The 27,355-nt window shown below is 45.8% G+C and overlaps 2 long non-coding RNA genes across 4 annotated transcripts; one reads left to right on the forward strand and one right to left on the reverse strand.

The window, feature by feature from the left end:
• Nucleotides 1-465: 465 nt before the first annotated feature.
• LOC115499694 lies at nt 466-26,967 on the forward strand. 3 transcript variants are annotated; one of them, XR_003964244.1, is made up of 3 exons: nt 2,232-3,107; nt 14,288-14,774; nt 24,569-26,967. It is a non-coding gene; the product is annotated as an uncharacterized LOC115499694 (long non-coding RNA). The 3 variants fall into 3 exon arrangements; XR_003964245.1 differs by lacking the exons at nt 2,232-3,107; nt 24,569-26,967 and adding an exon at nt 466-957 and having other exon boundaries at nt 14,288-15,192; XR_003964243.1 differs by lacking the exon at nt 24,569-26,967 and having other exon boundaries at nt 14,288-15,192.
• Nucleotides 1,234-2,222, reverse strand: LOC115499693. Its single transcript, XR_003964241.1, has 2 exons — nt 1,886-2,222; nt 1,234-1,803 (listed from the first exon to the last, which is right to left on the reverse strand). It is a non-coding gene; the product is annotated as an uncharacterized LOC115499693 (long non-coding RNA).
• Nucleotides 26,968-27,355: the final 388 nt, after the last annotated feature.

Consider the following 27,355-nt stretch of genomic DNA (forward strand, 5'->3'; position numbering starts at 1 on the left):
AAAAAAAAGACAATTCAACAAATAAGGCCCAAGAAGGCGGCCGAGTGCCTGGCTGCTGTACCGTGTTCTGGAGTTCCTAAACGCTCAGGCACAAGGGAGGGACAGTGTGTGTGAACGCGTGGAGAGGGAGACATAAGCTCAGCCATCGAATTGGCCAGCCTGGTGACCAGCGAGCCCGTCTCCACCCTCTTCCCTCTCCTCCCCCCCTCCCCGCCCCCCTCCCCGCCCCCCACCAGCGCTCACACTCAGGAAGCAGCTGGCCACAGGCCGGCCCTTGCGCCGACGAACACTTATCCACGCTCCTCTCAGGGCTGCCTCTCCTCCCTCACCCCCGCTCTCCGCCTCCCGCCTCCCTCCCCCTGCAGCCGTGTCCACACTGCGCCGCCCCTGCAGCCCAGTGCGCGGCGCGCAAGGGCACCAGCGCCAGGGCCATTGCCCCTCCCCACCCCCCCACGCTCGCCCGCAGTCGTCCAGGCTCGCACCAGCGCTCCCCCCCCCCCCCCCCACGGAACCGCCGCCGAAAGCAATTAGCCAGCATCCCGCACCGCCCCCCAGACGCATCCCCCGGCCCGGGGCGAGGATGAGCGGGACAGGCGAGGCACAAAGTCGAAACTCAACTTTTTGAAAACATTTGCGTGTGTGTATGTCTGTGGGGGGGGGGAGAATGCGCTGATGCCGAGGGTCCAGCCACCCCCCCTCTGCCTTCTCCTCCCCCTGCTGCCGCTGCCCTCGCACACGCGCGCGCACACACGGCACCGGGGCCGGGTTTCCGCGCACCGTCCCCCGGCTTGGATGGGAGTTTTCGTTTCCGAAGGAGGCAGAACCCGCGGAGCGCGCTGAAGGGCTGGAGCCCCAAGTTACTCTTCGCCAGCGCTGGCCACCGCTGTCACTCACAGGCTGGCAGGGGAAGGGACCCACACGCCTGCCTGGCTTTGTTGTGGAAATCCGGGTTACCTGGTAAGTGGCTACCATAGGAACTTTGCTCGCAGGCGAGAGTCGGGAGAAAGCGGCGCTTGAGAGTGCGGGGGAGTTAACGCTCCGAGATACAAACTAGGGATTAGAATTAGTTTTCCACGCGGAGCCAGTGGCGTTTGCGCGGGTTTAAGGATACGCGCACCCCGCCCCCCAGCCCCAGATTTTCGGAAAGATCTGTTGGCAGCCCTCAATTAGTGATCGAGCCGTGTTGTTGTCAGTTGCCTAAGAGCGCCTGGTGTAGAAGACGGAGAGGAAATCCACAAGGTATTAAAGTTTCTTTAATTAGGAGGAGATTTTGTTTTTGGTTTTTCTTTTGAACAGCAGGGGCCAGAGGGCCACACAATGAAGGCAAGTTACAGGACGCGCGGCTGTGGTCCTGCACGCCACCCAGGAGTCCCCACTGAAGGGAAACTTTGGAGAAGTGAGAGTTGGTGGGGTGACGTGAGGTCCCGCGCGCGCACACACACGGGGCTGAAGCTGCCTTTTCCAGCTCCCACGTGTTTGTGAAGCTCCACCAAGGGCGTTTTTTTGCACGCTCGCACCTCGCCCGAGACCAGGTCCCCACTGCTCCAGGAGGCCCTTCGGGTGGGGGTCCTTGAACTTGTCGCTGGGACGGTCCCGCCACCCGCAGCCGCCAGGTCTATAACTATCACCTCCCACGCCGCAGAATGCGCAGACGTACCCAGACGCTCGCACTCCCCACCGGCTTCGGCTTCGTCACTCCGCGTTTACACTTCTCTGGGGCCGACAGAATGTCAGCACTGTTTGGAGAATGTCTCAGTCTCGGGCACTCTGTCGTGCTCACGGCTCCCGTCCCTGTAAATGACCCTGTGTGTATTTTGCAGTCGGTCGGTCGGGGCTGCTCTCTGGAAAGCGTGAGTGAGCACCAGGTTCTCCCCTAGACACACACCTTGCCCCGAGCGACACTTCCAAGTTACTCACTGGAGCTGACAAATCACCCCGGGGACGAGGAAGTTGCCCAAGTGTCTGGAAAACTTGGCCCGGACGGATTTGTCATCCTATGGATGATTCAATTAGGTACCTGGAGGGACACGCTTTGGGAGAAGGTTGTTTCTGGCTCCGCGGGTCGCGCCCTCGACTCGCCGGGGTGTTTGGGAGGAAAGACGCGGAAGGAGACCCGGGGGCTGGGGCACCGGTTCCGTGGGCGCTGCGGCTGGCGGGGCCCGCGGCTGCCCGGGCGTCCCAGCTCGGCCGGGAAGGGCAGCGCGCGGGTCCCCGCCGCCCGGGCTCCCCGCCGCGGGCCGGCGGCGGCGCCCTTTCGGCCCGGACTTACTCAGGACTGGGTTGCACAACAGGAAACCAGCGCGAGTTTGTTTTGTTTTGCTGCGCTAGCTCGCGGACTGGGCCGAGGGCTGGGGTCAGAGGCGGCCGGAGAGTGGCGGGGTCGCAGCAGCGCACCCCAGCCGGTCCCTGTCGCCTCCCCGCTCAGACCCGCCCCTCCGCTGGGGGAGCCTGGTGACTCGGGCCTGGGACCTGGGGCGGGAGGGCAGCCGGGGTCAGATAAGCGCTGCTCTCCTCCAGCCCTGCCCCAGGCGTGTCTCCCCGTCCAGTGGGTCCCCAGCACCTCTCCGGATCTCGCAAGTCCTCCTCCCGCCTGGAGAGGCCCACGCCCCTCTGCTGCGTCTTCCCCACCCCGCGGCTAGGCTTCCCGTGCATCTGGGAGGCCCGGATCCCCCGGAGCATCTGAACTCCGGCCTGGGGCCTGGGGTGGAGGGTACTTCCGGAATCACGGGGAGCAGCATCTGTGGGGACGGGACTCTTGTAACTGCGGCCCCCCTTTGCAGAGAAAAGGGCTTTGCACCGTCTGGTCACGTACTTCCAGAACCTCAGTATCTCCGCGGAGTTTGGGTCCGGCTGGGTGGGGGGAGGGGTGTACCGCAGCTCCCCCCAGCGGACTAGTTCCCTTTGGGAAAAGGACCGGGGAATATCAAGTATAGACGGTGAACGCTGGAAGGGACCTTGGCGATGGATGGGGTCACCTGTGAACGGGGAAACCGAGAGCCAGAGACTCGCAGGGTTTTGTCCAGTCGCTCACAGCCGGTTGGTACCGATGCCGGACACACACTGCAGTTTCCTAGTTTCCAGCGCAGAGAGCGTTTCTTGGCCTGAAGGTGAGCTCCAGACTAATGTGAAGTCTCTGGGTCCCCACTGAAAGCTTTGATGAGTCATGATTTCTGCCTTGGGAGTCAGCCAGACATCCCTTTCCCCCTGTGTCACGTTCTCCATAAGAGCACCCTCTGTTACGCTAAGCTGGGAAGCTTTTTTTCTTTTTTTTTTCTTTTGTACAAAATTGACTTGTTTGGTTTAAATCTTCCCATTTCTCCTCTTGTCCCTCCTCGGATTTTACTTCCTTGGTAATGTGTTAAACAAGTGCGTCCTGCGAAGGTTTGCGAAAAGAGGATCTGCTCACAAAGGAGGTTGGGGGGAAGCTTGCAGCCACGTAGAGACAGGAGTGTGTGATGTTATATATCATGTGTTGCAGTTGGGAACTTGCTGAAGTTTAAGGGTCACACGCGAATGCACTCCAGTTGCCATTAGTTGTCTGTGGCAGCCGGACTAGACCCTCCAGTGCCTTTGAGAGGAGTAGGGGACAGTTCTTTCCCAGTTACTTTCCAAAAACACTTTTTCTTACTGGCTGTTGAAGTCGTCATTGTTGCTCGAAGGACTTAACAGTTCTTGAGCCTGAGCACTTAAGTCCCAGTGCTGCTGTCACTCCCTGTCTTCCTGGTTCACCGTAGGCCAGTTGGGAGAGGGCATCTTTTCTCTGATCCCTGATTCCACCCAAGTTACTTAAGGGTAGTCGGTTTGTCAGACACCGAATACCTGAGGTCTGTTGTTGGTTTGCTTGGAAGTGATCTTCGTTCCAAATAAGAAAAGCAACCTTTTTTGAGGGGAGGGGGGCAGGTGGGGTGGACTCCAGGGTTCACCTAGTAGGTGAAATTCCTATTGGGCCAAAATAGGCGGGGGGGGGGGGGGGAGGTTAGATAACAGCAAACTAACGTTTGTTACCAGCCTTGCCTTCATTCATACGGCAGAAAGGGGTCTTTCCATTGTTTCGAAAGGGAGCTGAGTGTCCTCAGTCTTTTTTTTTTCTCTGAGTATTCTTCCTTGCTAGGAAATTAAATCTGAGGACAATCTTTTCACTTTGGTCCCTCGCGTATTGTAGGTAGTGATCTCTGGAGTTGGAATGTTAGTTTGTAATTCTTGCCGAATATAGATGAAGTACCTCTTGAAGAAGATAATTCAGGAAGTGGCATCCAGGCCACACTCGCTTCCCTGGAGAAGTCATTTTCTGTGTTTCTGTAATTATTCTCTGTAGAGGGTATTAGAAAGAAGGTAGAAAGACAGGACTTGACTCCAACTTTTCACTTGTTTGGTTGCTTCACAGGATCCATTAAGATTGAAAATAAAATTTAAAAATAAACAAGCATGTAGGAAATCTATGCGGTAAAAAAAATGTGCTGCCTTACTCCGTCCTGGAGGATGAGGCGTATGACAGAATCTTTAAATGACTCTAACCTGTCGTTTGATAAAAGATGCCCCAGTTCCAGGTTTTCCATTTACTCCAGGCAGAGTTGACACTAAACCCATTTTTTCTTTATTGGGGTGAAATAAAATACCCATACAGAAAAGTACACGTATCTTAAGCTTGATGAAATTTCATGAGCTAAACACAACTGAGCAACTGGTGTTCAGATCAAGAAATAGAATGTTATCAACACTCCAGAAACATCGCTCACACTGCCCTCCAGTTAGCGTGTTCCCTAGCCACAGCCTTGACTTCTAACAGATATATTAATTTTGCCTGTCTTTAAAAATACCTTATGTAAGTTGGATGATTCAATATGTACTCCTGGGGCTGTCTTCTTTGCTGACATAACAACGTTTTAGTCGGTCAGATAATTTGGGTTTCCCTTTAAAGATGGTGGGAACAGGGACGCCTGGGCGGCTCAGGGGCTTCTGACTTCGGCTCAGGTCATGATCTCATGATCTCTCTCTCTGCCCCTCCCCTGCTCGCTCGCGTGCGCGCTCTCTCTCTCTCTCTCAAAAATAAAATAAAAACATTAAAAAAAAATTTTAAAGATGATGAGAACAGTTGAGATTGCAGAGTTAGTTGGCCAGGCGTCACTTAACATGATAGAATCAAGGAAAACACTAGCAGAACAGAAGCTGTGTTTTCTGTCCCGATGAGGGCCTGATAGGGAGACCATAGACAGGAGCGCAGCATACAGCACGGAGCCAGTGCGGGGTGAGCATGGAGAGTGCGCCTTGCACCATCCATCTCCAGATGCATTTGACAGTTCCTCTGTGAGGGCTACCCCCCCCCCCACATCAAAAGAAGTGCCTGGTCTCAGGGCCGAAATTACTGTGTTTGTTTCCCAGCTTTTAGCTACGAGTTTTCGTTGTTTGTGAGTAATTCCGTGAACCACGTACAATAGCGTAGTTCTAACCGTCTTACAAACAGGTACAGATGTTAACAGAGGTTGGGGGAAGGCCTAAAGTGGGTACTTGGGGTGTACCTGGAGGGTACGGAGGATGTGGGTTTGGGGAAAAAGGGGGCAAGAGAAGTGAGGAGGGGAAGGACCACCCATGTGGACTCGAAAGCAGTAAGAACAGAGACAAGGATCCAATTATGATCCACGTTGGGAACAGGATCAGGGGATTTGTCTGGAAGACTGCAATCATGAGGGCTGTCCATAGTTGAGAGCAGACCCGAGATGGAGGAAGCCGATGGGGCCCTTCTCGTCCGATCAGATCTCCTCGAGGCCAAGAATGGGAGCAGCCGCACATTCCTTCAGGTGCAGCAAGCCTTGCGGGACTGCAGATGGGCAGGTAGGGCTACAGCACGAGGTCAGACCCCGTGCCAGGGGCCTTGATAGAGCTCAGGCTTTCTGAGTATCAGTTATTCCTCAAGTTCCGAGCCAGATCTAAGAAGTTTCCTTTCTAGGCCTGCCGAATACTATACACAGAAAGCTAACCAGATGCCAGGGCTGTGTACAAGTTCTTGTTTTTCTTGTGTGTGAAGAAATGGATTAATGTTTTCCCAACCTTTTCAGCATGACCAGTAGATTCCACCTCTTTCTTCAACTTGACTGAGTCATTCATGTTGGTTTTTTTCTTTTTTTCTCTTTTCTTTCTTTCTTTGTTTCTTTTTCTTTTTCTTTCTCCTTCCCTTTTTTTTTTTTAAATAAATATGTTGTCATGTTGGTTAAGGGACTAGTCATTGTTGCGAATGTTCATACTTCTGCAGTGATGTCAGTGAACATAATTTAACTTGTGTAAAACTTTTGTCTACCAACACTAAAAATAGTTTTATTGGTCACTTTTAGGCAATAACTACACTGAAGGAAAGAAATCATTCAGTGATACATGGCATGGGGGACACTTTAATATGCTTGAATATTTGGTTTAGTGAGTGATAAATTCAGTTTTACTTCTAGAATCTTCCATAAGTAGATATTTATTACTTTTTTGAAAGGATTGTGATCTTTAGCTGTGTAAATAGCTATTCACACAGACCAAGTAGTCATTTGTACTCAAAGACTGACAAAGAATGTGTTTTTCATTTGCCAAATTTTACTACCTTTGTATCTTCTTGTATAAAGGTGGAGGTTTGTTTATGTTTTTGTTTTTAAAGAAAAAACTCCAGCCAGTTACTCTTCCTTTATATTTCTGAAGAAGCCTTTGTGTCTCAGACCATGGCCATGTGGTGTTCACCCTTTGCAATTCAGGTAATTAATTCAGTGGTGACATCATAAGGAATGTGTTCATTTTTCCATTTCAAATTCCTCTTCATGGGATCTGATGGTTAACTCCTATTAAGAACCCGTTTGGAAAAACTCAGTTCTGAAGGGCAGTTATGTGTTAATTTAAACTTGTCCCCCTTTGGCATTGTGAGAATGAAGTTCTATTTCAGGGAAGGTCTTCCCTCTTCTACAATGAAGAAGAACTAAATTTGTGGGTCATTTTGATCCTAATTCTGTTAGTTGGTCGATCTGTTTGATGTTGATCGAATGATATTTACTGAGTCAAATACACAGTGAAAGATAGCAGTGGTAGGACAGCCTTTTATTATTTAATCCTAATGTTTTACAAAGCCAAAAATGTCAAATTTATAGATCTACTTTATATATGTATGTGTATATATATATAATTTATATTAATGAATTAAAATAAATAATATTTAATGCAGCTATATTTTGATATTTGTTTTACTTTGGCTATTCAGCTCTATCTATACCTGTAGGTTTTTCTCTTTGTAGATGCCTGGGCAGGCAGATAGTCTAAATGCTTTTATAACAGTGGCTTTTGTGCCTTTTTGACTGTAACGCACAATAAGCTACATTTTTCTCATCTTACCCAGAATACACTATATGCATTAAGATCTACAGACACGTATACCCACAAGTAAACTGAAGTAAAACAGTACTTAACCATTAATACATCTGATGTACTCTGATAGTTTCTCTTTTATTCTAGTCAGTTCTGTTTCATTACAAAACACTTTCAGTATTGAATAATTGATTGCAGGGCCTACTATCAGTCTGCCACCAATTTGAAAAACGCTGCTTTAGAAACTTTAGTGCTTTGTTAAACTTACGGCCACGGCATGGTTACCTTCCTGAACAAAACCTATGTTTGTCTTAAAAAATCCTTTTGCTTCCAAGTTCATTCTCATTTTGTGTGATTTCTTACAGTCCTAATTATTTCCTTCTCCCTTGCCATTTGTGGTAGGGCCACAGATTTCTAGAACTTTTCCTACTCCTTGATGAGTTCATGATTGAGACAAGGTAAATGAAACATTTGTAGGTAATTACTACTAAAAGTAGTGACATTTAGTGAGCTTAGGGTGTATGAGAGTTATATAGATGGATTGAAGTATGGAGCGGGGATTCTAAGAGAGGTTACTGAACTTTTAATGTTGCCTTCCAGTAGTGTTTTCCTGAAGGTTCTGAATGTCTTTCAGTAATCTGTAATTATTGGTTTTATGTGGAAGGTTCTCAATTCTGCTTTGATTTTTAGGTTAGGATTGACTAACTTAGAGAATAAATTTCTGAATTGGACTTGATCATTTCTTTTTCTCCTACGTCCGTCCTCCTTCCCCCTTTCTCTTACCTTTGTCTGTATTTACTACCTGCATTTTGAATATCCTAGCTGTTAATTTAAGTTTAGAAGGGTACTGCCAGATATTTTACACCATACTTAGGGAAGATGATGTTCATTGAGGAAATTTTTACAACATAGAAAAATAGAAAAATTAGAATATGTGTATTTCTAGATAGGTAAGGGTTGAAATGAATCCAAAGATAAGACAGTCAGGGGTCCTTTTAAATTTTTTTTTTTCAACGTTTATTTATTTTTTTGGGGACAGAGAGAGACAGAGCATGAACGGGGGAGGGGCAGAGAGAGAGGGAGACACAGAATCGGAAACAGGCTCCAGGCTCTGAGCCATCAGCCCAGAGCCCGACGCGGGGCTCGAACTCACGGACCGCGAGATCGTGACCTGGCTGAAGTCGGACGCTTAACCGACTGCGCCACCCAGGCGCCCCCAGGGGTCCTTTTAGATGAGATCCATAATGTTCATTATATTGTCTTTTCTGAGTGGTCTTGAATGACAGAAAGGTCTTGAATCTCTGGAGGGAACAGTAGTTTATCTTCATATTTTTTAATTGATAGAACTCAGTGCTTCACTGCTTTGATTTTTTTAAGATTGTATCTTATTGGTGATTATATTGCTTGAGTAATATCTGTACATCGTAGTGTTCAGAATAAATATGTTAATATTCCTAGCATTACCAACATCAGACCTTGGCATTGCCTGCACGACTGTGTGGTCTACATGTGGTGGTTACGAGGTGTAACCTCCCTAAGTTTGTGTTCCACGTCTCACTGATGTGGAAACATCCCCCTCTGTTCCTGTGTAACTTCTGTTGTGAAGTCTGTGAATCTGTCGGTCTCACTGAATAAAGTTATAAAACCACAGAAATGGTCAACCCTCCCTTGTTGTGGGTTACTTTATCATAATTCAGTACCCTCCCTTCCAATTTAGAGAAACGATATTGTACACATCCAAGGCATTTCCTCTATAATATCCTCCAGGTTCACGGGCACATGTTTGCACTCTCCTCTCGTTAAAATTGGAGACAAGAATAATTTTGATTTATTGGTTTCATCTAATATAGCTGTGTTTATATTGTTGCCAATAAAATGACTTACACGATTGGTTTTTGTTTATACAGTCTTTTCTGAGGAGTCAGTCACCTGTGTTAGGACAAGGTACATTCTGCTTATTAAAATGAACTCCTGGGATCTAAGAACATTCAGCTCTATCTGTCCTTGATTGAATTGCAAAATGTGCTTCACACCGCAGCCGTGCATGAGAATAACTTATATTATCTGTCAATAGGCTTTTCATTTCTATATTCTTCAGGCTACAAACGCTGTAACCGGAGAAGCGCAGGGGAATAGCTCGGGTCTATTAATGATCAAGGCAGAGACGTTGAAAAAGCAGTTAATGAAATTATACAATCATTAACCTGAAGGGAAAAGAATAAAAAGAATCAATAAAACCTCTATTTTAGATGGCTTAGATGTATATAAAGAAACCAATTCAGGAGCAGTTTGTTTGCTGACAGTATTTTGTGCCTCATTATCAGGTTTTCTGTGCGGGGTAAGAATAATGCTTGTGGCATAAGGAATGGAAAATGTAACAAAGGCTAAATGTAGCCTAAGGAAATGAAATGATGTATGAAAATTAATAATTAACTGGCTCATCAGATGAATTATGACTCTAGATGAGTTTATTAATGATATTTACTAAGAAAGAGCTCTTGGCTGTAAATAGGCATTATGGAACTCATGTTTTTGGAATGCTCTTGAATGGATGAGTTAACATTGCTTTTCATTTGTTGAATCTTTTAATCTGTGAGCCGCAGTGCCTAGAGTCTTGGGTAGAAGGTAGAGTCATGATTTTGTATTTTGATCAAAGTCATAGCTTTTCCAGAAAACTAGTGAAATCATTAAATGGTTTTGTGGCTGAGTTTCCTTAGCAGTTAAGTAATTTCCTTTTAGACCTGACTTAAAGGAGGATGTTTTAGGAGTTTGAAAGTGGTCAAAGGAAGAATATATTAACTCACATTGACTCATTTGACAAAATGAACATTTTTATTATTTGAACCGATGGAGTATTAAAAACTCTAAATGTATCAATATGTCAGATTCAGAATACCATAAATTTGTACTTTTGGATGTTCCTTGCTTTTCCTTTCTCTTCTTTTTTTTTTTTTTTTTTTTCTGTTGATACCTTGGGGAAAGGTACTGGATAGAGGATGAAAGAAAAAGTAATTCTGGGAAACTTGCGTAAGTTTTTAAATAGAAGGATGCTCTACCAGTGGAATCCTACCACTTAGATTTTGATACTGATGAGTTATGATTTCACTTTTCGTCAAAGCGTAGGCAAACTTAATCCGGATACCATTTTTCAAGGTTGTCTTTTAAGTGTTGTCTTTTGGCACACTGCTGGTGTGCGAGCCTCCTACCAGCTCTTGCTTTGATGGAGTGGATGGAGATTATTATTTTTGCTTCCATGTTTACCCTGTCCCCTCGATTTAAACGTCATAGGTATAAAATCTACATATTTATCCTTGATCTCTATAAGTGGGTATTTTCTTTTAAAGTTTATTTATTTTGAGAGAGACAGAGAGCACAAGCAGGACAGGGGCAGAAAGGGGGACAGAAGATCCGAAGTGGGCTCTGGGCTCTGTGCTGACAGCAGAGAGCCAAATGTGGGGCTCTAACTCATGAACCATGAGATCATGGCCTGAGCCCAAGTTGGATGCTTAACCAACTGAGTCACCCAAGCGCCCCATCAGTAGGTATGTTGGATCATCTTCCTTATCTTAATTATTTTGAAGATCAGAATTTCAAGAGACCTCAGTGATTATGACCAACTTCCTTATTTTATGGATGAAAGCTCTGAGTCCAAAGAAGTTATAAATGCTGTGCCACAGGTAGAACTCTGGTGTCCTGCCTTCTAATTGAGTGCTTTTTTTTTTTCCCCCACTCTGACTCAATGAGGAAGCATCTTTCTTAAAAGTTAGCAGTTCATTCCTTTTTTGTTACCAAGTGGACCTAGGATTATAAATGAACATATGGCCTAGCTAAACAGTATATAAAGTTTTATGGTATCGGTAGATAAAATTGATTTTTAAATTCTGGTCTCTAATGCTTGAAAAATCTGTTGGCATAATTAATGTGAAAACTGGATTATTAAGCATATTTTCACATACAGTTTATTTTTGACTTGAGGCTGGTTTTCTCAGCTCATAAGCCACTGCCCCACTGGTGTTTCTTTATGGTATCAACCGCTTTACTTTCTGGCTGTTGCTTTTCTGGTAATAAAATTTAAGTGCATTTTTTGTTATTGTTGTTACTTCCAACCTAAAGTGATTTAAAACAGGGGCACAGTTTATAAATAAAATAAAATGAAAGTCCAGGTTGACAGGCAAGTATGAGTGTCTGATACTTAATTAACTTCTTAATGCTTTATTTTTCCTGCACACTGATCTTTTTGATGATCTGACCCAATACTAAGTACCTACTTATGTGTTTTTATTCAGATATTTGATGAGAATTCCTGCTTGCATGTGATATTGCTGCCAAAGAAATGACTCCTTTATTTTTAAAAACCTGGAAATGGGCATAGTCTGCAAATCTTCAGACACTGGTCACATGGACTCATAGTGACTCATAATGCTAGTCATGTTGGATGATTCCGTATTTTCAACAAATTGCCGATACAACATATGTATACTTTTATTTATTTATTTAGGTTCATAGTGAATGAGGGCTCTCTTCTGCAGGGTTCAGAGTACTCAGAAAACACTACTTTTTTAAATATTTTTTTAATTTTTTTTATTTATTTTTGAGACAGAGAGAGACAGAGCATGAGCAGGGGAGGGGCAGAGAGTAGAGGGAGACACAGAATCCGAAGCAGGCTCCATGCTCTGAGATACCAGCACAGAGCCCGACGCGGGGCTCGAACTCACAGACTGTGAGATCATGACCTGAGCCGAAGTCGGATGCTTAACCGACTGAGCCACCCAGGCGCCCCCGGAAAACACTACTTTATGAATTAGTGGAGAATAGATGGCCAATATCCTCTGGCAAAGCACAGAGACATCAAATGACTCTTGCTCATAATCAACCCAGGAATCAATAGACCGGAAGATAATACACTGGAGTTCTTTTTAAATGGACACAGAAAACGCATTAGAAGTTTCTAACGTGAAAAACCAACATCTTACAACCAGTTTGATACCAGGGTTCATTTCTTATTGTTCCATAAAACAACTTAAATGATAAGGTTTGGGTAAGCTGGATTTACTTGTCCATTATTGGGGACTGTAGTGGAGGGAAGGGCGGGAGTTACATATCAGAGTGTTTCTCAAGAATGCTTGGTTTGGTAGTATGAAATGTGACAGAATTCTTTTTTTTTTTAATGTTTATTTATTTTTGAGAGAGAGAGAGAGAGAGAGAGAGAGAGAGAGAGAGAGAGAGGAGATCCCAAGCAGGCTCCACACTGTCAGCACAGAGCCTGATGCGGGGCTTGATCTCTTGAACTGTGAGATCATGACCTGAGCTGAAATGAAGAGTTGGACGCTTAACAACTGAGCCACCTGGGTGCCTTAGACTAATAGAATTCTTTTTTTTTTTTCAATACTTATTTTTTGAGAGAGAGAAATGCATATGTGCGAGGGGCAGAGAGAGGGGGGACAGAAGACGGGAAGCGGGCTCTGAGCTGTCAGCACAGAGCCCACTGTAGTGCTCGAACCCACCAACCATAAGATCATGACCTGAGCTGAAGTCGGACGCTTAACCGACTGAGCCACCCTGGCATCCCTGGAATTCTTCATAAGGTAGAAAATTGGTAAGGATGAGGAAAACTTTCCAAATGTTGTATTGTTAATAATTTTTGAAGTTTTTCAACATATGGGAACACATAATTCTGAGGGCACAGCGAGTGCTTGCCTTGAAAATCAAATATTTTTGCTTTTCTAAAAGGATAAAAGAAAAAAAAACTCTTTGTAGAGAGTTTTCTCTATGTGGTGTTCTGCCCTTGATGACCGATGGAGCCACTCATTTAGGATTTGGTTGGAAATACTTGTCTGAGACACTGAGTGGATCATATAGAAAAAGCAGGAATCATCCAGTTGAGAATATCTGACCACTGCTGCTTTGCACTCAGTCCTGTTTCCTGCATTTGTTCAGCTTTGGCTTCTTTTCGTGACTGTCCTGTCTGTGGAAAAGAATGCGGACTGTGACTGTGTCTGTCACTCATTTGGAGTAGTGACACTTAATCACCTCATTGAGTCTGTGTACGTTTCGGAGGGCTGTTACAGATCAAGGCAGGGAATGGCCTTTTCTAAAGATTTGTAAGCAGAGAGTACTGACCTTATGATGCACAGATGCGTAATGACGTCCTGTGGTCTTATCAGTCCTTGGTTCTCTCTTTGCTGCTTGAGGAAAGGGGTGGTGAATGGCTGATTTACTGTATGGGGAGTATGGTGGACATACTTACCTTTGGAAGGGCTCTTCTTTTGTTATGCTTTCCATAAAGTGTTTTGCACAGACTTTTTCCTTTTCTAGGGCCTTCATAGAAGGTGAGAGTATGGTGATGTCGATTCTTTTGCCATCGCCATAACTCAGAATCACCATGTTGCTGTGTTTGGATATATGGGCATATGACGTCTTTGCGAGAATCCCAGGCCCGTATTTTTATCTTTTGTAAATCCAGGGACTGTGAAAAATTTGCTCTAACAGTAAAAATCAGAGGTGGTTTGACATCCTTTTCAGAGGCCATATCTTTGGTTTGTTTCCTGGAAACGTTGAAGCATTGGTCTCATAGCTCACGAGGTGATGCTTTGGGTTTCCTGAGACTCACTGTAGCAGAAGTGAACTAGGATGGACAGATCCTCTGGGGAGCAAAATAAGTTTCATCCTGCAAGCTGGCACCAGTTGATTGGTTGTAGTTGCCAAGAGCCCTGTATTGAGAAGGGCTCAGTGGTAAACACAACAATGCAGTGATCCATAACCCATGTCTACCGTGAATGCAGGAAGGGAGAGTGCCTGCCAATGAACCATGTATTTGATGACCCTGCCTTGCATAAAAGGCTGTTTTGCTAAGACTGCTTCTTTTCCTCCTTATGTGAATGCTACACAGGTTGAAAATTCACTGTGACTTATTTTCATTTTTACCTTTAAAAATGCCTGCATTTATTTTTTTAAACAGGCTAATAACCCACACCATGGATAACTTATTGGACTTTGCCTGAAAGGACTCATTAGTTCCATTGGATACTTGACCATCCTGGCCACGGGTTTTTTCAGAATGAATGGAAGGTCATGCAGCATGAGTCTCCACCGGACATCAGGAAGCCCGCAGGGGCCTGGGATGGTCAGTGGCCAACACATTCCTCCCATCCGAGCCCACTCTGGGACTCCTGGCCCCTCGTCCTGTGGCAGCACGTTGAGCTCTGCCATCGGAAGCCTTGCTAACAGCCTGCATCTCAAGATGCCCTCGGGAGGAGGGCTGGCTCCTCAGAGCAGCATGGCCGAGAGCCCCCTCCGTCTGCCCGCCTTGAGCCCCCGGAGACAAGTGCTCACCAATGGGAAGCCACGATTCCAGGTCACCCAGGCTGGAGGCATGTCAGGGCCACACACTTTAAAGCCAAAGCATCAGGAGTTTGGAAGTCCTTTTCCTCCAAATCCTGGGAAAGGTAGGATTGTCTTTCTGGGATCTTTTACAAGTGGAAACTAGTTTTTTCTCCCCCGGTTCCTCCTCTGCCAGCAAATCATATGGAAAAATAGGTGATTGAGTGTCAGGGTCAGAGCTGATGGTCTCACAGTAGGTAGCTTACTTGGCCAGGGGGTGGGTGTGGATGTGCGTGTGAGGGTGCGGAGGCCACAGTGGCAAACGGGACACCTTGTGGGACCGTGAAGCAGAGTGGAGGGCAAGACAGATCAGAAACATGGATGAGGGTGGGTGGGCGGTGGAAGGTGGAAGGGTGACTTGAGAGAGATCCTGCCCTCTGGACACACAAAGGGGCTGGATGCCGAAGGCCGTGGAAGGTTGGGGGAGGGGGGCGGCCAGAAGGGTCATTGTGCTGGTTGGGTGCCGGAAGACAGGTTTGGAAAGAAAAGGATAAAAGAGGAGAGATTTTCATAGCCAATAAAGTGAAGAATTAGTACATAGAAATGATAAAAAATTATTCCTAGAGCAGAACCCGTAAGTTTTGTAACAAAGCTGGTGACAAGAGTGAAGAAAGCTAGAAGAGAAAGTGAAGGGGTATGTGTTGGGGCCTGTGGAGAACTGGCAAACTGGGTTAATTGAAATGCGGAGAGAATGTGCTTTTAATTCAGCAGTATTTGGTTAATGTGAATTTGAAATGAAAGAATAATTGTTGGAGAATAGCAGATTATTTGAATGAAACACTCTCTCTAGAAACCGGTGTTGACTTAATGAGTTATATTGCAAATGAGATGTGTATTTGGGCTAGAAAGAGAAAGACCGTGTATCTCCTGTGAACTACAGCTTTGTTATGTAAAATAGCACAATTATCTGTTCCTTTAGGTATTTTTAGCATTTGGTTTTAAATGTTTATATTTAAAGTGTTTGCACTACGAAACGGAAATGCTAGCAGCCCAAGTGGCCATTCACCCACTTAACTGATAGCTCACCCAGTTAGGGTGAATAATTATTTGTATCAGGCAAATAACCAAAAAGTTGTTTTAGTGTCTCCGTACTCCTCCCCATGGTATAAATGGGTCGATTAAGGAAAAGCCTGAAACATGTATGTCGCTTTTTTCCTATTTATTTATTTATTTATTGGTTTAGGGTTGGTTTGAGGTTGTTTTGTTTCTTACACCTGCTGATGTTTAGTATGAGTATAGGAAACACTTCTCCTGGGTCTGCATCCAAACCCCATTGTTGTCAGGGTGCTGTGTCCCTGGTGTGACCAGATACGTTCTTTGATGTCAAGCTCACGTGCTTGGGTTTTCAGGGGCCGAGACCTAGTAAAATCTTTCAGCCCCTGCTGGTCTAGTATGCCGTAGCTTGCTTTCGTCCATACTTGTGTTGAAAGCCTGACTGGCGACGATAGTCGAAGTCTTCCAATATGTCGAAGACTTCCAATATGCGATCTCAGTTATTCCCCACGGCGGCCCTGAGTCGGACGCTACTGTTAGTTGACTGATACAGGAACTAAGGTCTAGGAAGTAGAAGTGACTTCAGCATTGCCAGCTGGTCAGGGGTTTGGGGAATGTTACTTTGATGGTGGCCAGAAGTGGTTATAAGTGTACTCGTGGTTTAGGAAAAATGCTTCAAGTAATCCAGGGACAGTGAACTCTCAGGGTTAATACATCCTGGAACTCAGGTAAAATGTAAGCATTAGTTTACCTGCCTCCCTCCCCCCACCCCGCCCCCCGCCCCCAAGTCTCCTCTTTTTAACTTTCTGGCTCCTTGCACAGCTTCTGAGCTCGTGGCATCTGGTTTGGATGTGCATGGATGGGGTGTGCATGAGCATGGGCCAGGGGTTGAGGACAGCCGTGTTACCATCCTTTCTGGCCTCGGTAGCTTGGCCACTCTAGATGGTGCCAGCGGTGGCTGAATGTGTCTCTTTCAGATCTCAGTTGACAGTTCCTAAGCTAAGCCAATAACTGGTTGAAGATGGTGTCCTGGACCGTTTGAACTCCATCCAATCGTTTACTCAACAGAGAATTATTGAGCATGTACTATAGGTGAGCCACTGTCCTAGGGTTACAGTAGCCAGTGGGACACAGTCCGGCCCTCAAGGAGTTAGGAGAATTCAGACAAATGAATGGGCAGTTAAAGCACAATTCGGGCTCTGGTAGCGATACACTGAGGGCACTAGGGCCACATTTGGAGGGTTCCCAGCCTGTGCTCGATGAGTGGATCTGGGAGGAGAGTAGGATATCTGGGCGGAACCTGAAGGATAAGTAGCTAGCCTTGCAGGCATGCAGATTGTATGTCGTGTGTGTGTGCACGCGTGTGTGCGTCTGTGCACATGTGTAGGTATGTGTGCGAGGGATGCCGTCCGGAACCTATTCTGGATAGAGAGACAAACACCCTCAAAACCTGGAGAGAGAGATCATGGTGCATTTCACTAACTTCTGCCTGATTCTACCCTGGGGAGTGTACAGACTGTGGTAGGAGACGAGACTGGGACAGGAGACTGGGCAGAGGCCAGATAAAGGTTATGAATGCTGTGCTGAGGAGTTTGGATCTACCTTGACCCTCTGCGAGTTGCGGAAGGGTTTTAGCCCTGGGGATGATGTGATGGAATGGTGTGATAAACTTGAGGTCGACATCTCTCCCAGGATTTGTCATCGCTTTCTTATGCGTTGTTGACATTGTCGTGACCCAGAGAGAGAGAGGTACCAAAGAGCCTGTGACTCTGTGGGTATATTAGTTAGGGGGTTCTCTAGCAAAATAGATCCTATAGGAAATATATCTCTGCCTGTGTCTGTACCTGTACCTGTATCTGAATAGAGTGTGGAGGCTGACCGTTGCCAAGAAATGGAAGACGAGTCAGCAAGCTGAAGACCCGGGAAAGCTGATGGCTGGCGTAGCCCCTTTCTGAAGGCCAGCAGGTGGGAAACACACCCACGAAGAACCAACGTTTCAGTTTGAGTCCAAAGGCAGGAAAAGATGCTGACGTCCCAGTGTGAAGGCAGTCATTCAGGGAAGAGTTCTCTCTTGCCTGGTGGAAAGTCAGCCTTTTATTCCCTTCAGACCTTCAACTGATTGGGGAGGTCTATCTGCATTAGGAAGAACAATCTCTTTTACTCAGTCCGCTGATTTAAATGTACGTGGCATCCGAAAACACTCACAGGAGCACCCATAATGATATCTGACCAAATATCCGGGCCCCTCATGACCCGCTGAAGTTGACATAAAACTGTCACAGTGGGGTACCATTACTTTGGGGCCAAGTGCCGTTGACAGGGTGGCGAAGAAAACACACTTTCTAGGCCTTGAGAGTGACTATACCATCTCTCAGGAATCCAGCAGAGCTTTGTACAGAAAATACGTTCTCTAAGGATTGCCACACGAACACATACCTGACTCCAAGCCGTATCTAGTGGGAGCCTTGTAAGAAATATAAACTTAATTGTAGTGTTTATGTTACTTAAGGAGTAAGTTCCACTCAACTGAAGACTCACGTAACAGTGGCTTTCCCATCACAGAGCCTGGTTCTCGGGTCGTGTGCCAAGGGCCCTGGAGCACCCAGCAAACTCGGGGAGCCGTGGGGTATGTTTACTCTTGAGGGAAACAGAGAAGATGTGGCGTCCTTTGGACACCAGGCAAACCGCTAGCTTGAGGAGGTTCAGACTTGGAACATTAGATTGCCCGTGCTGCTTCTAGTGGTGTCATATCTTTGCAAAGCTACCCTTTCAGTAGTTGTGATGACAGAGCCGGCGCTTGGTGGGCCAAAAGGTGGGAGCAGCCCAAGTGGAGGCGAATGAATGGATAAACAGTACGTTATGTCTCATGCACACAACGGAATATTCTCCAGCCTTAAAAAGGAAGGAAATTCTGACACCCAGTACAACATGGATGAACCTTGAAGACACGATGCTGAGTGAAATCATGCCAGGCACACAAAGATAGATGCTATATAGCTGTTCTTATACGAGGTTCCTAGGAGAGTGAAATCACAGAGACAGAAAGTAGACTGGTGGTGGCTGTGGACTGGAGGGAGGGGCAATGGGGAGTTCTGGAGATGCACGCTGATGCTTGCACAGCAGTGTGAATGCACTAAATACACCCTTAAAAAATGGTTAAGGGGCTCCTGGGTGGCCCAGTTAAGTGTCCGACTTCAGCTCAGGTCATGATCCCACAGTTCATCGGTTCGAGCTCCGCGTCGGGCTCTGTGCTGACCGTGTGGAGCCTGCTTGGTATCCTCCCCACCCCCCCCCCGCTACTCCACCTCTCTCTCTTTCTCTCTCTGCTTCTCCCCCACTTGTGCTCTCTCTCTCTCAAATAAATAAATAAATAAATAAATACAACTGTTTCACGTGGAGGGGGGCATCTGGCTGGCTCAGTCAGTGGTGAGTGACTCTTGATCTCGAGGTTGTGAGTTTGAGCCCCACGTTGGGGGGAAAGATTACTTAAATAAATAAACTTTAAAGCAAAACAAAAATGGTTAAGGTGGTCAGTTTTACGTTAGGTATATTTTATCATAATGAAAACAAGCAAGTACTAAGTGAAAATCCGTGTGGATTGAGGAGAAGCTGAAGGTGATGGTGGTATTCGAGCCAATTCTGAGAGCTGTGGTATTCAGAGGGCATCAGCGGAGTGCACATCCCATCAGTAGCAGTGTCCGTTTAAGAATGAAATAAAGATGCTTTTATTTTTTAACAACTTTATTAGTATTTATTTATTTTTGAGAGAGAGAGAGCGAGTGAGCACATGAGCAGGGGAGGGGCAAAGAGAGAGGGAGACGCAGAATCCGAAGCAGGCTCCAGGCTCCGAGCTGTCAGCACAGATGCCCACGCGGGGCTCGAACCCACAAACCGTGAGATCATGGCCTGAGCCAAAGTCGGACACTTAACCAACTGAGCCACCCTGGCGCCCCAAGATACTTTTAATAGTATGCATATTATTTTTTTCAAACAGCTAATAAGTTGTTAGTACATAAATACTATTAAGTTGTTGACACTTAACATCTTAATAAAGGGTAGTGTTAGGTGTTCCTTTTGGCCTGGAGGCACCATGAGAAAATTACTGAGACACTAAGAGTGCCATGAACCAAGAACGTTGTGGGAGCCTCTGTCACAGGAGTTAATTTTTCTCGCACAAAGAGCAGCCGGGCAGGTGGTACAGCTCATGGTTAGAAGCTCAGGGATGTCGGGCCCACAATCGCAGGGCTTCCCCCCAACTTTCCCTGCTCTTGCCCTGGAGTCTGTCTTCCGAGAAGGGTGTAGGGGGTTGCGGGTGGGGTTGGGGGGGAAGGAGGACAAAAGGCAAAAGGAGGAACGGACAAGTCCTCCCAAATCACACCCACAGGAGCCCCGCCCAACTATTCCTACTTAGTCCTACGTAACTCCCTTCATAAATAAGACTCCTTCTTTTCTCCTGAATTTATCTTTCTAAAAAAAGTTAGATTTTATCTTATTTTGTATTATGTTCTATTACCTCGCCTTTCGCTTTCAGCATTTGCTACCTTTCTCTTTCTCTTCCTCAAGCAGGTTGAACCACTTGGAAATAAGCTGCAGGCATTCTGACGCTTCACCCCCAAATTCCTTAGCAGGTGTCTTTCACGTTGACAGCCAGAATACGTTAATCATGACCAAGAATTTAACTTTGATCCAGTAGTATCGCTTGTATATAGTTACATCTTAAAATAGAATACATGTTTAAGCTCATATTCAGAGCAATTTTTATAACGTTATTTTATGTTTTATTTTACGTGTCATACTGTTTTTTCCCCACTTGTAACCTATGTGTCCTCTGTTAGCTGTTCTTTTCCTTTGGTCCCGCATCCAGTCAGGCATCCTGCGTTACATTTGGTTGTCATGTCTCTTTAGTCTCCTTTTTTCTAGAATGGCCCTCTGCCCCTGTCTTTCCTTTGTGTTTCATGGCAGACCATGTCGATATTTTCAAGTTCAGGTCACTTGTTTTGTCTCCCAGTTTGGCTGTCTAATCATCTCTTTGTGATCAGGTTCCGGTTCAACATTTCCGGCAGGAGGACTACACAGGGTGTTTGTGCGGGCCCTGGTGCATCACACCAGGAGCCCGGAAGGCTCATGTATCCTGGTGTTGGTGATGCTGCTTTGATCATTTGGCCGAGGTGGGGTCCCAGGATCTCCACATTGTGGACCCTTCCCCTTTCAAACCTGATGCATAATATCATGCGGATATCTTGTTCTCCATCAGCGATGCTTGTGTGAGTCAGTCATCATGTTATTAATTGCCTAATGGTGATTTTCTGATTCCGGTATCCCTTCTCTGCTTATTAGTTGGTATTCTTCTTGCAAGAAGAATTCCTCTCTCTCCTTTTTTTCGAGAATCACTCTAGACCTCATGTATTCTTTTTAAAAATCCACTGTGTTGTGATTCATTACCATCACTTATCTTTTTGATGCTCAAATTGTCCCAGCCCTGGCAGGTGCGAGCCCCTTCATGCCAGTTCGTGTGGCCTTTTGATAAGTTCCCATTAAGCACTTCCTTGCATTCACACGTGACAGGATGTTCTAGGTCCACTTATACTTCCCTGCCCTAGACTCGGAATCCGCCATTTTTCCAAAAAGCTCGGGTCCCCTTTAGTGGGAAATATTTGGAAAACTGGATGAAGCGTGCTTTTATTGGCTCTGGGGTGCCCTTGCTTCTAGACCCCGTGTGTGCACAGAGTTAGGAGATCTATTGGAAGAAGGTAACAGAAAGGAGCCCTTCCTCACACGTTCACTCGTCAGTGGGATCCCTGGTTCTCCGCAGTGTCCGTGTGTCTGTTGATTGGCTCTGTGCTTCCATAAAAGGGTGTTTTTAGCTTTACCTTTCTCAGATAGTAGAGGTTAGTTTTAACAATGATTTCTTTCTACATGTGAATGTTTAATGTACTGAGGTGAGAATGTTTGTATTTATCTGGGCTACTGCCTGAGCTGCGGGATGTTCCCTAGCTGGCCGCCTCCTGGCCCTGCTAAGATTGGGGAGTACAGAACCTCACTTATCTTGTACCCGTAATGGCATTTCTCCCTACTTGCTGTTTCATAGTTATGGATTGTAATTAGACTGGTGGAAATGCATTTTTCAAAGCATCTGGGAAATCAGCTTTATGATCCTCACTTTAAGCACATTTGACACAGCTATTTAAATATTTAAGACAACTCCACATTTGCAGTCCCCGTAGGACCATATAATTGGGAAGATTTTCATTGTAAAGGATTTTTATTTTACTTGAGGGCCTCTGACATTTCTTGTTGGGCTCTGCTGTCCTTGGAGACAAAGGGAGTTAGTTATTTATTAGCGCTTGTGGGTTATTCATTATTGTTGGTCAGAAAAAGCAGAATAATATCAACAAAGGACACTAATTGGGATTAAAAAACTCTTTTGTATAACTTAAGGTTGGTGTCTCTTGTAAAGACCTGTTTTTTGTTTTTTTTTTTTTTTTCTTTAAATGTGTGAACCTGGGAGGTCTAGAGACTAGTTGTACTTTAAATAATACATCAGATTTTATTTTGATTTTTTACTGTTCGTGGTTTGCTAATTCAATTGGTTATAACCTGGAGCTTAGGTTACTGCTTGATTCCTTAGTGGGTCAGTTAGCTTCATATTTTTTCCCCCACTACCACATTATAAATTTTAAAATGCGGCCACTGATTTAAAATGTTACTTTCCTGTATCATTCCTTCACTTATGTTTATTCCTGGACAAACCATGAAAAAAAAAATTCTGCTGACAGCAGTGAGTGAATCATGTCAAATGTTGTTATGTTAGCGCTGGGTTAAGAATAGCAAATGGGGTCTTGCATTTTTGAAGAGATGCATTGATATATTGATTGATATATTCAATCAGTTAATTCAGTGCATTGATAGATTGACTGATCTATCAATCAGTTAATTCTATGCATTGATATATTGATCGATACATTCGCTACTGAAAGTTGGGGCAAAATACTTGGTTACTTTTTTTTTTTTTTCACTTCTGCTTTTTAATCACTTGTATTTCCTTGCACTTCCAATGTGGCTTCCTGTAGAATTAGAGCAAATAAAGTTAATATTCCATAAAAGGTTCCAGAAATAACCAAACCAGCCAGAGACCAGAGGCATTATTCCAGTTGAGGTAGCCACGGTTTTCATTTCACCTCACCAACAGCACAGGTGAAACACCCTGTTTAATTTTGTTTCCTCTTTGGGCTACACGGTCTATACTTTGTGTGATTTATTGTTGCAGCGTGTAAATCAAATTGATGATGGATTTCCAAGTATTACTGAACAGCAGGCATGGTTTGTTCTAGTTATAAAAGTGATTTGTCAATCCCACGATATTCCCCCTTTCAAAGAACGTATTCCATTAGCACTCCCTGCCCCCTAGAAGTGCCTCTGATACTGTAGAATGCGAAGCTGGAATATAGCATCCGCTGTAGCATTTTCTAAGACTGTTAAATAGTAACAACTTCGGACTTGCACGGTGCTTTAGAGTTCACAAACTTGCATATTGATGGTCCCCTATGATTTGAGTAAAGGTTCCATCCTATGGGGCAGGGCAGGTGTGACCGGCCCCATTTTAGGGATTAAGAGACTGAGGCTCGGTTCGCTGGCGATCTCATCCTCTGCGTACTGTGCGCGGGTTGATGCCTGGTAGGCCTCCACGGTGTGAGAGCTCCTGCTACAGGAGTTCTGAGAAACCCTGTTCCCCTCTCCCTCAGAGTTTCTGGTTGCTGCCTTCGTGAACAAGTACACCTGTAAAACTCACCGCCGTTCAGCTGCGCTTTCCATCTTGTACTTGACGATTTCCAATAATAGGCCCTTCTGAGCGTGGGGGAGGTGGGGGGCATTGCCTACCTGGGCAGGAATCAGGCCGTGTTTGCGTGAGGGCCGCCTGAGTGACATCAGTACCTGCAGAGGTCGCTTTGCACACCTGTGTGAAGTCTTTGAACCCCAGGCAGGAGGATGTCATGGATAAGAATAGATTTGCTGATTCTGACCCATCAAAACTTAAGGATACAATGGATGGTGACTTGTATTTAATACCTACTTTTATGGCTGCCTTATTTGAATAATGAAAGAAATAGAAGGCCTGTAATTGGCTCTGACATAATAAGCAAGGTGACAAATGAGACCTGTGGTGTGGGACCTTGCTGTCCAAGGATAGTCCAAATCCTTGAGGACCAGGTTAGGAACGCAGTTTCAGGGCCGCCCCAGACTGACTTCTTCAGATTGTGCCTTTTAACAGGATCCAGCACAAGACCAGTGTCCTGGCCGCGTGAGCAGTGACTGTCCAGGGGCCCGAGCTCAGAAGGAGCACCCCGTGCTTGGACTTCAGTGCTCTGTGATCGCTGTCTTGACATTCTTACTGATTTTATCTTTGAAGCTGTGCGTTGTAAGGGAAACCCGATGGGACGCTGGAGCACGTGCGGGGTGCCGGGAGTCTCCGTTCATGCATGTGTGGTCCCACGTGCTGCCAGGACAGCTGCTGGCTCCCCTGCCCCCACCCGGTACCCACTGCTGCCCTCTACCTCCAGGGACCCGGCCATGAGTGTGGGGAGGTCAGGGCTGGGTACATGTGCTCAGGATGCCCCATCCCATGTGAGGTTCTGGGTAACTCCCCACGCAGAAGTGGTAAATAGCAAAAAGAAAAAAAAAACCAAACCAAAATGAAAAACACCCCCCCCCCAAACCAGAAAACAAAACCATGACCAGTCAAGAGAGGGACTAGACAAGAGTGGAGAGTCATTTTCTCCTGCTTTTTGTACAAGGGACCCAACATTTTCATTTTCATTTTCATTTTCATTTTCATTTTCATTTTCACCGATCCCTGCCGATTATGTAGCTGACCTTGTGAGTACACACTGAAATTTGAGAAGCACTGTTGGAGGAGAAACATGGTGGACCCTGGACTCAGAAGACCCACGCTCTTCTTCAAGCACGGCTGGCGTGTGACCTCGGGGAAGCCACTTGTCTACCCTGCCTCGGTTTCTTCATGTGTAAAATGGAGTGGCGAGTGAAGTTTTATCCCTCTTTCCAAATGGGCAGGGTCTAGGCAGAGGGCAGACCTGGCCACGTAGCCTTGAGGAGGAGTGTGGCCAGGGAGCGTCTCATCTTTGGCTTTGGTTTCATGATGCTGATGAACAAAGCTGGACGTTATGGGTGGAGGTAGGGGGCAGGGCTCACAATGGGGGAGAAGGCCCAGAATCGGTCTTCGAATCCATGGTAGTGGGTGGCAGGCGAGGGTCAAGACACTGAGGCAGGCAGGTTCTGGGGATCTCAGGTAGAGAGAAGGTGAGCTTCAGGGAACTTGTGAGCAAATGCATCGGCTTTCCAGGTGTCGCCCAGCTGTGTGGCAGGCAGCAGGCAGCTTGTGAGATGCGGGGGTAGAAAATGGTGTTTGCTTTTGAGAGTCACATTGGATGGTAAGCGTGAGAGTGCATTTTATACCGCGGAGTGCCAGGGGCGTCCCTTTTACTCTGCTCCCCGATTGTCCATCAGTGCGGGGCTGTGCGGGCCTCCATAAACCACAGCGACGGCTGCTGAGTGGGATGGCCCTGTCCTGCCACTCTGTTCGTTTGTGCGACTTGTCCTGTGAGATAAAGGCTGACAGCCCAGTCATAACTCCCGAGTCTGGGCAGTCTGAAAAGCTACTTGGTATGTAGATGTAGAGCCCCGAATGGTCTTGTTTTCAGTTTGCCTCAAAGGCTGGACGGAAAAAACTTACATCATCATAAACCACAGTAAACAAACATGGATGTGAAATAACAAATTGTAGAAGTGTATCTTTCATCTAAAGATTTTACTTTATTTAGGGAAGGTGATCCTATAATTTATTATCCAAACCAGGAGACTTTCAAGAGAGAAATGGGGCCCTATTAATACTTACGGCCAGGACTATCCTGGATGAGCTAGAGTGCAGGGCCACGCTGCATTGAGGGGGAGGTTTAATGGCATTTAGGTGCAGAATCTTACCCAACTGCATTAAGGTAAAGTGGTCCAACCTACTTGACAAGATTAGACCCATTTAAGTTAATTAATAGCAACATTTTTTCTTGGGGCCATTGGGTGATTATTAGTATATTATTAAGTAGAATACATTAATTAGTTCCTGGCTATTCTAGAGTTGGAAATAAGCTAGCAATTTAGCACTTCAATTTTTTATTCTAGAGTTGGAAATAAGTTAGCAATTATTTAGTACTTCTTTTAGTTCTTGCCTTTGCATATCTTACTTTAATCCTTCCCAACCCTATGAAGTATCCCCTTGAAAATATGAGAAAAGAGGGGCTTCGGAAGAATAAGAAACTTGACCAAGATTTTAACCCATGTCCCGCTGACTCCAGAGCCCTGTGTACTTCTTAGGATTTTGTTTGGTCTTTTGGTACAATGCTTGCTTCGGAAGGCTGGGTTCTTGGCAGTTGAGAATGATTTCCTGAAAGACACAGTATTTCTGCCATAATTTTTACTATGTGTGGTGGTGTAGTGCCTGGCATATATTTATTTTGAAAAGTAGAGTGAGCTGAAGCAGAAAAACCACTCACAAATAGATGGTCTCGGGTGTTTGTATCAATTTGTGTTGAAAGTGCCCCTCCTCACTTGCTGAAGACAGTGGCTTTGGTGACAATCAGGTAGGGAACGTGACGTAAAAAAGAACGATACGGTAAAGGCTAACTTTTGAGCCCTTCCTCTGGTCTGCCTGCTGCGTGAAGCAGAGCTCCTGGGCCACACAACTGGGGCGCCGTCTGGAAGGCCTCCAGTGATGGCCCTGGAGCTCGGAGTTCTCTTCATTCTCCTAGCAGCCCCCTGTGTCATTAGATCAGGAAACCTAAGACTTGGAGAAGTAGAGTCACTTAGCAGCAGTCACATGGCTCGTAGGTGTGGAAGCAGGGAAGCGAATGCAGTTTCTTTCTGACCCCAGGGTCTTGTGTCTCAACTGTCCTGCTGTGTTCTGTCTGGACGAGTCAGGGAGCCAAGCTGGAGACGGGGGCTTTGCACTGCCAGAGCTCTGGTTCACCACGTACATCATTCAAGACTCTCTTGTTTGCAGTCAGCTGCAGCCCATTGTGCTGGCTTATGTAAAAGGGGATTTAGCGTAAGGGATCAGGAGTGTTTCATGGTACCCGAGGACAGGATGGCCAACTAGATCTTTTGAAAGTCTAAGAACACGGCACTTCCCCACGGTCTTTGTCTGCACGCAACATGATCTTTTATTTCTGCTTTTCTTTACACATCACTTCATTTTTCTCCCTCCATATTGCTTTTCTCTATTTCTTTTTTTTTTTTTAATTTTTTAATGTTTATTTTTGAGAGAGAGACAGAATACGAGCGGGGGAGGGGCAGAGAGAGAGCGAGACACAGAATCTGACGCAGGCTCCAGGCTCTGAGCTGTCAGCACAGAGCCCGACGCGGGGCTCAAACCACAAACTGTGAGATCATGACCTGAGCTGAAGTTGGACGCTCATCTGAGCCACCCGGGTGCCCCTGCTTTTCTGTATTTCTTAGTATATGTATTAGGGTTCTGTAGAGAAATATAACCAATAGGATATTTATTTATGTGTCTGTGTGTGTGATAGTTGTATAAAGAGATTTATTATAAGGAATTGGCTCACTTGGAGCCAGTGGAGACTGAGAA

Source organism: Lynx canadensis, chromosome D4, assembly GCF_007474595.2.
Source record: "Lynx canadensis isolate LIC74 chromosome D4, mLynCan4.pri.v2, whole genome shotgun sequence".
NCBI classification, from domain to species: Eukaryota; Metazoa; Chordata; class Mammalia; order Carnivora; family Felidae; genus Lynx; species Lynx canadensis.